At 38.7% G+C, this 13,732-nt stretch overlaps 1 protein-coding gene across 1 annotated transcript in view; it reads left to right on the forward strand.

The window, feature by feature from the left end:
- Positions 1–13,732, forward strand: part of PTH2R (parathyroid hormone 2 receptor) — an 86,530-nt gene that overhangs the window by 59,236 nt on the left and 13,562 nt on the right. The window lies entirely within an intron of this gene.

Consider the following 13,732-nt stretch of genomic DNA (forward strand, 5'->3'; position numbering starts at 1 on the left):
GCTTTTGGCATCTGCCCCAAGGAAGCAAGTGCTTACATTCCATCCTCCTTGGAGACGTCAGACTTTCCTTAAATTTTGGGTTAATTGCTCATCCTATAACTTTGTTCTCTGATGCATTTAAAAAAGTTTAAAAAATTTTTGTCAGATTATCCAGCATTTGTTTTTTATAATAGTGGGAGCAAGTTTTCTTTTCTTTTCTTTTTTTCCCTAGCTTTCTACTATTGGGGAAATATAATTTTAAACAAAAATCTTCTCCTAATCTAAAAATCTTCTCCACATAGGTAATACAGAAGAAAAACACTTTTAGTATTAAGTTATTAAAGCAGAATGTGGTGTGCATTACACGCAATCTGCTAAGAGATTGCAAAGAGAAAGAAGTCTCGCTCGTTTGTATAGCCAAGCAGTGACAACTCATTATATATATGTTTTCAAGAGACACAATAACTAGTTCTCAAGTAAGAGGGACTTTACAATACTATATGTCACACATGATTCATCCTAACTTTACCTGGTAATTGGGGTGACCACTTGTCATGGCTAAGTAGCTTTATTGGAGGAAAAACAGGTTTGTTATTTCTTTATGGCAGGAGGAAGTTTTGCCACTTCAAGATAGGTGCCTACAGAAGTTAAGCTCCTACCCTACAAAAACCGGGAGATGATGGGGATGCTATCTCTCTTGATGTTAGCAGTTCAAAAAGATGGTTCCTAGGTCCTTGCGAAAGACATTCCTGGGCCATAAAGCTGACCGAAGGCCTATCTAATCTTCAAAAGGATTTATAAGCATTTCAAAGAGATGAGAAAGTACATACAAGTTTTCTAAGGTAAATGCTCTAAGAAAAAGGGGGAAAGTGAAGTCTCTTCCCCCATTTTCAACAGGGAGAATGAAGCCTCTTATATTTAAATTTGTATTTGACCTCACTCTGTCTCCTAAGTAACAGGTGGCATCTCTAGGTTAATCTGATAATGAAATGGTCTTGCAGTGATTTCCAGCAAAACTCTCCTACGTATTTCCTCCTGGGATTTCAGGCCCACATTCTTATGGACCATGAAGCCTACATCCCTCATTTTACTTTTGAACCTGTCTGTAAAGGGAGAAATAAGCCCAGAACTTAAGCTCCATGTGTTCAGAGTATGGTGCTCCTTCTTCGGAGTTGTTCTGTGTGGTGAAGCCAGGAAGGATGAAGATAATAATGACAACAAACACGACATAGTTCTTACAATGTGCTGGGCAGTGTTTTAGGCGTTTTATATACATCAATATATCTAATCCGACAAATAACTCTAAATAAGGAAACTGTCCAAGAATACCCAATATTAAGTGATGGAGCGGGGTTCTGACTTCAGGATCCATGTCCGCACCCAATGAACTCCATGCACTTATAATAAAATCTAACATCTCTGATGATCCAGCAAAGATGCCTCACTCGTGCTTGTGCCTCTTTACATGCCACACCCTGGCTATGTTGTTTACCAGTCAGTTGCTTGACCTTGTCCACCTCTGTTTTTCTCAGGGCTGTTCTACATGCCCCACTGTACTTCTAGAAGGTTGGAATGTGCTTCCTTCTATGCTTCTTTTGAAATACTACTTTTTCTTTGTGACCTGGATGCCCTCCAATCTAAATTAGATTACCAATTATAATCTACGGGTCGTAGAAAGGCTTTTTCTTTTCAGCATCATGGTATATCATGTCTTTCATTGTTGAATGTCCATCTTGTCCACTGAACTGCAAGGTTTATGTAAACAAGGATCATTTTTGTTTTTTCTAAACTTATGATGCCTAGTGCTTAGCTAGTTTCCTGGCACAGAGTGACCACTCAATAAATAGTTGTTGGAAAAACAAAACATGCATATAAAATAGATATCCTGGGGAACTGGGAAGAGGAAAGAGGCAAAATAAGAGCACAAGGCAAGTAAAATTACAGAACTTGTGAGTTCATTTTATGCAATCTTTTCAATTTCTAGAGAAGAAAACTACAGCTCACACAGATAAAGGTCACATGACTAGTACAAAGACTTTAACATGCATTTTGTGACCACGTTCTTTTCACTTGCATTCCAAAACCTGTCAAACTGTGTCTTGAATTTAGGGGAAAAATCTTTCCATTTATATAGCTACGTTCGTAGTTTTAAAAATAACTTAACTTTAGGATATAAAGTTGTTTTGTAGTCATGCATTGCATATGGCATGGTTTTATGTAAATATATGCATCATATGTGCTAACAAAGAAACTATTTGCTCAGAATTTAAAATCCAAATTAGATCCCTTACTTAATTCTGTCTTTGGATATTATAATACTATAGATTCTGTTAATTTGATGTTTGTATATATAGGAGTAAAATTAGATAAATTATGGTCAGAATTTCTAAGCAATATATGAGGTAAACTAAATTTAAGAGAGTAAAGGAATTTGTTAAGTATGAGCAGTCTGGAGAAGTCACGTCAAGATAACTGATTTTTAGAGATAACCATAGACTGCAGTATAAGTTTGGAAGGAATCACTTAATTTTGGAATTGTAAGATCTATAATTATAGCATTGTTGTTTTCTGCTTTGTTCAAGTGTGTTAAAATTATGTTAAGAGAACTACAGTCATTGGAAAATACTAAATTTTGTTCTGAAAATAAATGTCCCCAAATGTAATCATTTATCAGACACCTGTGTCATCTTGATGTTGGTTTGAGGATGATTTTTTAATTCTTCCCCTGTAAGATCAAAATATAAGAGAAATATTCCCTAATTAACAGCAGAGCGTGATGCTTTGTTTTGGTTCTGGGCCTCCTGGAGCATCATGAGAAGACGTAGGGATGCTCAACCTGAAGAGCAGGAGATGCTGCAGGCAGGACAGCTTGCTTGGAAGAAGTGGGAAAGGTGAGATTGATTGATTCGATACATTCTGACCAAGCTGGGGCACTTACTGAGACATGAGCACCTGCATTTGCACTGATGTCAACCAAGAGGCACTGTAACAGCTGAAACAAAATAAAACCAGAGACATAAAAATACAGATTGGGAAATTCAGCAGATTCACTCTTGGGTACTTATGAGAGGGCCTTGAGAATGCCAGTATTATGGTGTGAAGAGTTGTATGGTACTGACAGAAACCTGAGATCTTGAATTTATAGTTTAGGGAAAACAAAAGGAGGAACTGTGGTATTTGTCTTTATGTAAGTATTTCCTTCATGCTGTGTTACTGTCCCCATTCACCCATCCTTTCATCCACCATCCAGTGATAGGTCATCAAACTGTCTTTCTAGGCCCTGCTCAAATTTTATCTTTACCAAAATTGATATGGTTTGGCTGTGTCCCCACTCAAATCTCATCCTGAATTCCAACATGTTATGGGAGGGATCTGTGGGAGGTAATTGAATCATGGGGGCAGGTCTTTCTTGGGCTGTTCTCATGAGAGTGAATAAGTGTTATGAGATCTGATGATTATATGAGGGGCATTTTTCCCTGCACAAGCTCTCTTCTCTTGCCTGCCGCCATGTGAAAAGTGCCCTTTCATCTTCTGTCATTATTTGAGGCATCCCCAGCCACATGGAACTGTTAAGTCCATTAAACCTTTTTTTCTTCCCATTCTCAGGTATGCCTTTATCAGCAGTATGAAAACAGACTAATACAGTAAATTGGTACCAGTAGAGTGGGGCGCTGCTGAGAAGATACCTGAAAATGTTTAAGTGACTTTGGAACTGGGTAACAGGCAGAGGTTGGAACAGTTCAAAGGGTTCACAGACAGGAAAATGTGGGAAAGTTTGGAACTCCCTAGAGACTTGTTGAATGGCTTTGACCAAAATGCTGACAATAATGTGGACAATGAAATCCAGGCTAAGGTGGTCTCAGATGGAGGTGAGGAACTTGTTGGGAACTGGAGCAAAGGTGACCCTTGTTATCTTTTATGAAAGAGACTGGTGGCATTTTGTCCCTGCCCTAGAGATTTTTGGAACTTTGAATTGGAGGGAAATGATTTAGGTATCTGGCAGAAGAAATTTCTAAGCAGCAAAGGATTCAAGAGGTGACTTGGGTGCTGTTAAAGGCATTTAGTTTAAAAAGGGAAACAGGGCATAAAAGTTTGGAAAATTTGCAGCCTGACAATGCAGTAAAAAAGAAAATCCCATTTTCTGAGGAGAAATTGAAGCTGGCTGCAGAAATCTGTATTAGTAACAAGGAGCTGAATATTAATCCCCAAGACAATGGATAAAATGTCTTCAGGGCATATCAGAGGTCTTCACAGCAACCCCTTCCATCACAGGCCTGGAGGTTTAGGAGGAAAAAGTGGTTTTGTGGGCTGGGTCCAAGGTCCCTGTGCTGTGTGCAGCCTAGGGTCTTGGTGCCCTGTGTCCCAGCTGCTCCAGCCATTGCTGAAAGGGGCCAATGTAGAGCTCGGATCATGGCTTCAGAGGGTGCAAGCCCCAAGCCTTGGCAGCTTCCATGTGGTGTTGAGCCTGTGAGTGTACAGAAATAAAAAACTGAGGTTTGGAAACCTCTGCCTAGATTTCAGAAAATGTATGGAAATGCTTGGATGTCCAGGCAGAAATTTGCTGCAAGGGCAAGGCCCTCATGGAGAACCTGTACCAGGGCAGTGTGGAAGGGAAATGTGAGGTTGGAGCTGCCACACAGAGTCCCTACTGGGGCACTGACTAGTGGAGCTGTGAGAAGAGGGCCACTGTCCTCCAGACCCCAGAATGGTAGCTCCACCAACAGCTTGCACCATGTGCCTGGAAAAGCTGCAGACACTCAATGCCAGCTTGTGAAAGAAGCCAGGATGGGGGCTATACCTTGCAAAGCCACAGGGGCAGAGCTGCCCAAGGCCATTGGAGCCACCTCTTTCATCAGCATGACCTGAACGTGAGACATGGAGTCAGAGGATATCATTTTGGAGCTTTAAAATTTGATTGCTTCAGTGGATTTCAGACTTGCATGGGCCCTGTAGCCCCTTTGTTTTGGCCAATTTCTCCCATTTGGAATGGCTGTAGTTACCCAATGCCTGTACCCCCATTGTATCTAGGAAGTAACTAACTTGATTTTGATATTACAGGCTCATAGGCAGAAGGGATTTGCCTTGTCTTGGATGAGACTTTGGACTGTGGAGTTTGAGCTGTTGCTGAAATGAATTAAGACTTTGGGGGACTGTTGGGAAGGTGTGATTGCTTTTGAAATGTAAGGACGTGAAATTTGGGAAGGTCCAGGGGTGGAATGATACCTAAATCATTTCCTTCTAATTCAAAGTTCCAAAAATCTCTAGGGTGGGGACAAAATGCCACCAGTCTCTTTGATAAAAAATAACAAGAGTCACGTTTGTTCCAGTTCTCAACAAGTTCCTCACCTCCAAATCTCATCTCGAATTCCCACATGTTGTGGGAGGGACCCAGTGGGAGGTAATTGAATCATGGGGTCACTTTCCTGTGCCATTCTCATGATAGTGAATAAGTCTCATGAGATCTGATGATTGTATAAGGGGAAGTTTCCCTGCACAGCTCTCTTCTCTTGTCTGCTGCCATGTGAGATGTGCCTTTCACCTTCCGTTATGATTGTGAGGCATCCCTAGCCGCCTAGAACTATAAGTCCAGTAAACCTTTTTTTTTCTTTTTCAGTCTTGGGTATGTCTTTATCAGCAGTATGTAAATGAACTAATACAGTCTTCTTTTGTCTCTTAACAAAGTTAATTTCTTATATTTTATTAATCATCTGATAATAAATATTTGAGTCCCTTTTTGTTTCAAGCATATTTCAGAGTCTTTTTTTTGCATTGATCCTCAAATAACTTTTAAGTAGGTATTTTTATTATTCCCAGTTTGGGTTCACAAAAGGTTATATAACTTGTCTGAGGTTATAAATTTAGAAAATGCTGAAGCCAAAGTCAAACCCAGGCAATGCCATTCCAGAGCCCACAGGTTTTCCTCTTTCTTGCCATAGGATTTAAGCTAGGGCGGTGTTTCCTTATGTAGGGGCACATACCCTGGTACATGAGAGGACTTAGGTGGTATATGCAAGGTCACTAAGCAATATTGAATCATATATGAATTTTGGTCCCTTTCCAACCCTTCTGAACACATCAAGGAGAAAGTTTTATTTTGGTCCTGGTCTTGAACAACACTCACATGTGTAGTGTCTTTCTTTGGGGATAGGGGGAGGTAGGACAGGCAACCCAATCTAGATAACATTTCATAAGGCTTTTTGTTTCCATCATATGTATTTCACAGTTGTCTCTTATTTGTAAAAGTGTCTACTGGTTCTTTTTTTATGTTTAATGGTATGAAATTTAAATTTTAATAATTTAATGAAAGTCGATTGAAGAAAGGTATGAAGTAGGCATTAGTAGGTAAATAATATCAATATGGCAAAATCATGATGGTGGCACCCTAAATGACTTATTTGGAGAACACTGAACTCTACAAATTCCTTTAACAATGAAACCTGAAATTACGCAAAAGTCCTGACCAGTGTAAGCAGTGGGCGTTCTCCTGGCTGTGGCAGGCTGGTTGTGTTTCATGTGATCAGACACTTTAGAAGGAGTGTACCACACTGCATTTTACTTACTAGCTCTGTCTTCCCTGTGTGCTCATGGGTAGGGATAATCTATTCTTTTATTTTCCTAGAATGCCTGCCCTTTATTGGTGCCTAGGAAATATTGGCTGAATGAAAATATAAATATATACTTAATAATATTACTTATAGTGGATCATAAGATTATTTGATAAGCATGCCACATGTAGGTACCTTACAATCATTTAAAATATAGTTTCCTTCATAGTTAACTGAAATAAATATATCAATATTATTGTTTCAATTTTATGACTGGCAATACCGGCACACAGAGAAGTTTTGGAGGGTTTTGGAGCTGGGGGTACTCTTAGATTTTGTTGAGTCTCACTAACTTTACTAGTCTACAAGCAGTCTAACTCACATCCAAGGTCATACAGGTCATTCGTGGAGGAGGTGCAACTCATAATAGTTTTTATTATAGGGTTGGTAGTTATGTGAACAAGTGTATGAATCCTGTGTGAACTCTTACCAGTTGCTGACTGTACTATGATTTAGCTTCTTTTAAAGTGAAGTTTTCTAAAAAGGAAATTGGATATTCTAATATTTACTTCATAGGGTTATTAGGAGGACTATGTGAGATTATTAAAGTGCTTAGTATAACCTATGAAAAGCGTTCAATAAGTAGTAGCCTATAATACAGGTAGTAACACTACTAATACTACTACTAGTGATAGCATGGTAATAGTAGAGGTGTAGTAACAGAAATGGTGGTTCATGTAGTAGTGATATAAGCTTATCCAAGTCTTTCTGACACCATCATGAAGTTCAGAATAGGGAAGAGACAGCACCAAACTCTGAAGGGCTTAATAAAGGAAACACCAAGAAGGTGAGATTTGAACGAAAAGTATGAAGAAAGAGTAGAAATCACTTACCTAAATCACTTAATAGGTAAATCACAGAGAAGGGTTTTCCTGGCATGGAGATTAGCCCATGCCAAGTGGGCATGTTATGTTTTCTATGGCTGGAAGGAACAATGCATCTGCAGAATGTGCAGAAGATCAGACTGTGAAGTTGGATGGGAGTGGACTTATGTCATGCTAAAGCACGTTGGAATTTTCCTTAAAATTGTGATGAGACATCAAAATATTTTAAGCAGGTTAGTAAGCAGATCAGATTTGGGTTTTAAAAAGGAAACTCTAGAGGTATTATGATGGATAGATAAGATGAACTAGCTTGGAGACGCAAATGTCTAAGAGAGGTACTATTCACCTTTAAGTGCATAGTCCTATTTGATTCTGGCAACTATATGAGAGACTGTACTCTTGATGCAACCTTCCAAGAAAGAGACAGGAATTAAAGAGTTTTATTAAAATGATAACCATAAATAACTGTCAGCTACTGATATGAATAATGGAAGGAGATCAGCTTCAGCAGCGGGGGAGCTTGGGCAGCGAGCGTGATGACAATCCATGTTTTTTGCTATTTGATGACAGTTAGTCCCACATATTCCATTCATTTAAATTCATTTCTTTGGAGATGCTGTAAAGTCTGAAAATATTTTCCTTTATAATGAGTTGATTCATCTTAGCTGAATTAAAATGTGAATGTGCAATAAGGAGAACTTTTTTTTTAAAGACCCAAGAAAAGGTAAATATTATCATAAAATGTAAATGTATAACTAATTTAATGACATATCTTTTATATTTGAATAATAGAAACTTCTTCCAGGGTCACCTTTCTTATAGTACCTATGTCTAAGCTGTGCTTATAGAATAGGAGTAATAAAAGAGAAAATCCTAAACTCAGTGTTTAAAGCAACCCTTAACTGGCATTAAAAAAAACAAACCATAAAACCTATTAGGGAATTAGGGTCTATCACTCATTGAGATTTAGAATTCATATGCTTATTTTTTGCAGTAGTTCAGGCAGTAGTTCCTTTTCTGGCAACTCCATAAAAATAATTCATAGAATCAAAGAATGTTCAAGTTGGGAAGCATTTTGGGGATAGCTTGCCCAATGTTTATCTGACAACATTATTGCTGAGATTATGACCTTTAAATAACCCTCCAGAGAAGTAATGTCACTAACAGCTTGTGGTTTGCATTAGAGATGTTGACAGGTATGAGAAGTATATGGGGCATTTGTGATTATTTCTTTTTCAGGTCACTTTTTATTGGCGTGTATTTACTTACTTTTAGATGTTTGTTTCATCATGCCTCACGTCATCATTGTGTATCCAAGCTGAGAACTAATCTTTCTGGTCAATAAACAATTTGTGATGTCTATCTTGGGTTTGCTCATTGTATCAGTAATGATTAAATTTGAATATTGAATGACATTGAATGACTAAGCAAGTAGGCGACTCCTGGGGAAGCTGCATACTACATAGAGTGCATTAAATACAGAGCTAAATGTTTTTAAAATAAGTGTTTTGTTTTCCATACTTGTCACAGGGTATCTTAGGGAACTCTGGCAGAAGGAATAAGATGGAATTCTAATAAAGGTCTTTAGGAAATACTTTAGGTGATAAGTTTAAAAAATATTATATCTAGTGTACTTTTCAAAATATGAAGAGAAAGGGACAAACAAGGTGCATGCTTCTTAGCTGTTGTCAGGTGAGTGATTCATTTTCTTCCAGTTGCAGGGAGAGGTGCAGTCACCAAAAACAAGGGTTGACTGGGAAGGAAGGAATTTTAAGAAAAATGGATAAAATTTAATCTCTGATCATTGACACAATTGTAAATACCAAATTGATTTTTCCCCAGAGAAAAATCTCCCCTTCAGAACTCCCTTTTCTAAATCAGTTAGAAATATAACTTTAAATGAAATTAAAGCTCTAACATTTGCCATAGAAACTGTCTCCAAGTTATAAATTGAATTCTGACTGATTAGAAATGAACTATATATTTTGATCTTTATATTTGTGATACAGATAATCAAATTATAGTATTTGATAGAGATCAGGGAGTTTATTACCTGTTACGTAAAAGTTCAGCATTTAATACCAATATGCAAATAAGCAAAGCAAAAAAATTCTTATGTTTGTGATATTGAAAAATAAGCCGAAACATGCGTTGAGCAGATAAGACGTATTTAGAGTGTCTCCCTGAGGGAAACTAACACATAGCATCTCTCTTGGCTGCCCTGATTCTAAACATGTTAAGATATAAAGCAAGGGGGTGAGGGAGAACCTTATTGCTGCAGGAGGCTGGGGTGGATGATGTGATCCTAGGTCTGTTAGACAAGTGGGTCTATTGAAGAAACCCATAATTAGTCAGGATCTTCCCACCTGGGCACGGGATGCTAAGGGACAGGCTCCTATCCCTGGAGATGCTGCAGAGAAAGTCTGCTCACTGCAAGTTACCTTTTCTATGCCGAAATTTTGACTTCTTTCTGTGATTACATCTTTTGTGAGTTATGCCTGGAAGTGAAAATTCTACATTGAAGGGGGATGTGCTGATTAACCTCAATATAAATAGTGTTTACAGTGTGCACATCTTATTCACTTATGTATTCACTCTCATTGGACAAATCTTGATTCAACACCAAGAACATTGCAGGCCCTGTGTGACGCATTGGAGAAGAGAGAGTAGAGGAGAAGATAGACACCAGTTTTTTCTCCCACAGCTAAAGCTTAGTGAGTGAGGCAAACATTTAAACATGAAAAATGCTTCTGAGAATAAGTGACATTCAGCCTGAACCCTGATAACTGACCTAGGAAGGGCGAGTGAGTGGAGAGAGTAAAGGATCCAGGCAAAGAAAACTCCAGGAACCAAGTCTCCGAGACAGGACAGCCTGCGCTTCCATGGCTGAAATGTTTTCTTTGTTGTAGTTCATCTGTGGTTCACGCTGAACAAATCTTTACATTTATTTAAATAATTACCTGCAGGCTACATGTTGGGTACAGTGTACACTGCTCAGGTGATGGGGGCACTAAAATCTCAGGAATCACCACTAAAGAACTTAGCAATGTAACAGAAAACCGCCTCTACCCCAAAACTATTGGAATTAAATAAAAGAATCTTTAATTGCAAAATAATTTGATTTCTATATTTGCATTATTTTAAAACCATATTTACAAAAAATTAATTCTATGTGTTATTGGCTTTAAGTCATGTTATTCTAAGCCTTCTTTCTTTTTTTAGATTTCTTTGCTTTGTTTTGTCTGTAGTTTGCTTCAAGCAAAATTTTTCCTATAGGAAGTTTACATAAAATATGCAAGAACTCTTTAATGATGTTTTTCGTAGAATTATGTCTTAATTAAAAAAAATTACTACTACTACTACTACTACTGCTGCTGCTGCTGCTAAAATTTCACCAGAAACTTCGTCTTTGTCTTATTCTCTTTTATTTCTTTTGCCTGGTATAAAATGCCACCTTCCCATTTGCAGACTCAAGTCTTCCTTTAGTGCAAGATTTTTCTTCTGTTATGTTTTTATTGATTTATTCTATTTGTTGCTGTCTTTTCTTCAGAAAGAGAAGTAATCTGCCACATCCTCCAGATAGGTATCTTACACCTCATATACCTCCTCACACTAGTCTTTGTTCTTCTTCTTTTCTTTTTTTAGTGGCTTAGAAGAACATGCATTTGTTCTCTTACAGTTCTGGAAGTCAGAAGTCCTAAAATCAAGGTGTCAGCAGGGCTGCCTTCCTTGTGGAGGTGCTAGGGGGAATCTTCATCTTTTTCAGCTTCTAGAGGCCGCTGGCATTCCATGACTCTTGGTCCCTTCCTCCATCATCAAAGCCAAAAGTGTAGCAATTTCCACTCTTAAATCCCTGGCCGCATCCTCACTCGAACGCCCTTTCTCAAACTCTCAAGTCTTCAAATGTCTCCTAAATTGCCGAATTCATTTTTTTGCTTTGTCAGATCTACTGTTTGTTGTTCTAATACTGATTTTAAAACTTGGTTATATTTTAGATTCCATATAATCTTTTGTTAATCCATCCTGCTCTTAAATTTCTGTCTCCATCTCAGTCTACTCTTAACTCAATTCTATTTTATGGACACTATAGTGCAGTGGTTAAGGGTTTACAGTGTGGATACAGGCTGCATGGGCTGCATTAAGGCCCTGCCATTTGCTAGCTGTGTGGCTGGGAAAAATACGTGGAATCTGTGTCTCAGGTTCCTCATCTGTGAAATGGGGACAAGAAAATGCCTGTCTCATAGAGATGCTGTGAGACTAAGAATCAATTCATTTGCCATGGTTAGTAGTCAATAATGTAGTTTCTAATTCACCCACAGTCTATATTTTTCTAAATTATTCAGAATAATTATTTAGAATTTCATCCAGCTGTTGCTTATATCAGTATGTGTGTATATATGTCATGTGTGTGTTTGTTACTTATCTTTTAAGGCATCAAGTTTTACTCAGCCTTAATATTTTAAAATTCTTAATTCTTTCCATAATCAATTTGGTTGGCCTTGAACGTATCTTCTCAGTTATTAAATGGATGGACTGTTTGGCATGTATTTCCTTGAGTCAGTTTTCTGGGAGGGGGAGGTGCAGATTTATTTAGTGCAGTTTACTAAAGGACTGAGTGCTTGGTCCCAGGCCTTTTAATAAGGTGAAGCTTAAGGCTGGCTCATCAGAAGCCGTCTATACTTCTTCCTTTTCCAGGACAAGGTGTGACAAATGGCAATCCAGCCGACGTTGCCCCACAGCTCTCCCAGCTTCAGCTCCTAGCACTTAGTCCTTTACCCAGCCGTTCCATGCATCACTCCCCAGTATCTTCACCCCAGCTACATCCTGTTGCCGGGGGCTGTTGTCTTAGAGGGACAGGAATTAATGGGGCATGAAATAAATCTTGTCGTTCAGGAAGTAACGCTCACGTACTTCTTTCTCAGTGACCTGAGCAGTACTCAAGTAGCTTTTCAACTTCTCATTAAAACAAAATCTGTCTGTGGGCTGCGAGTTGTAGTGGGTGAAGATGGAAATCCTCAGCTCTCATGTTTTGCATCTTTTTGTCCTCCTGAACAGAAGGTATCAGATGGTGGTTAAGGATTCACAATACAGACTCACAAAGACCTGGTTCAAATTCCAACCGATTGGTGGGTATTCCAGGTTAAAACAGTTAATCTCTTTGAGATAAAGTTTCTTCATCCATAACAAATGGATGTAAAAAAATAAAAGTGTCTCCTCCATGCTCATGTAAGGTTTTAAATTAGAAAATGTTCAATAAATGGCAGCTGTTATCAGCCTGGAAACATCCCTTTCCTTTCATCAGCTCACAGCACAACTTTGTTTTCCCCCATGCGTGGGGCTCAAGACCTAACCCTCAGTTCTTGGAGAAAGTTGTGATTGTTGAGAGGTGCTCACAGGGTTGTCAGTGGTAGGATAGCAGAGAGGTTGGTGGGGTGTTCAAGGCTGATACAGACAGTCAGCTGAATTTGGGACTGAGACACACAAATCCTCTGATAACCAAATTCCCAAACTTCCAGAAGAGATTGAGGACTCTGCAAGACAAGTTATCCCCAGGGCTGCAGGACTTGATGACTTTCTCTTCTGCCCCTGCTCTGGCAGGGACACAGTGCTTACTGTTGGCAATCTACATTTCCATTATTCCTAAGCACTAACACTTCCTGGAATGCAGACATTTCCCTGAATGGAGGGACCCAGAATTTCAGGCCTCGATCTCCTTATGACCCCAGACCTGGAGACGTGTTCTTCATCTTCATCTGGAATGTCTTCACTGATCCTTGAGGTCCTCAGACAGAAAGGGATTTATTCCTTCGACACTCCCCTCCCTCCCCTTTTAAAAGCCAGGACTTGATTGTCTCTAGTGGTATTCACACTTACAACATTTTAAAAAATCAATCTAATTGACTACACTGGGAGCCTTTTCTTATATAGCATCTTACTTCCCTTAAAAAAAAAAAACACCTCATATCACCTTCACCCAATACTTTTCATACGTCATAGACAGAGTGGATCCCCAAAATAGCTCTGTTATTCCTCTCCCTAAAGTAGAGACATAGCTGGGAATTCATTTTAAAGAGGGCAGTTGATTACATTTATATAATAACTGTTACCCTTTGTCCTGCCAGTTTGCCAAAGGGCTTCATCTAAACTTCAGTTTAGAAAGGCCCCGTGGATCCCGGCAGATCATCCTCCGGTATTTTCAGTGTTGTTGAAACTTTATATTTCTTTGTGTTTTCATGAGGGTGAATCAAGAATCACTAGCCTTTCAATATCTGATCTCAGGTTCCCCTGTTCACATTTATGAAATGGGTAATTTTTCTTATTTGA

The sequence above is a fragment of the Macaca mulatta genome, chromosome 12 (genome assembly GCF_049350105.2).
Source record: "Macaca mulatta isolate MMU2019108-1 chromosome 12, T2T-MMU8v2.0, whole genome shotgun sequence".
Taxonomy (NCBI): domain Eukaryota; kingdom Metazoa; phylum Chordata; class Mammalia; order Primates; family Cercopithecidae; genus Macaca; species Macaca mulatta.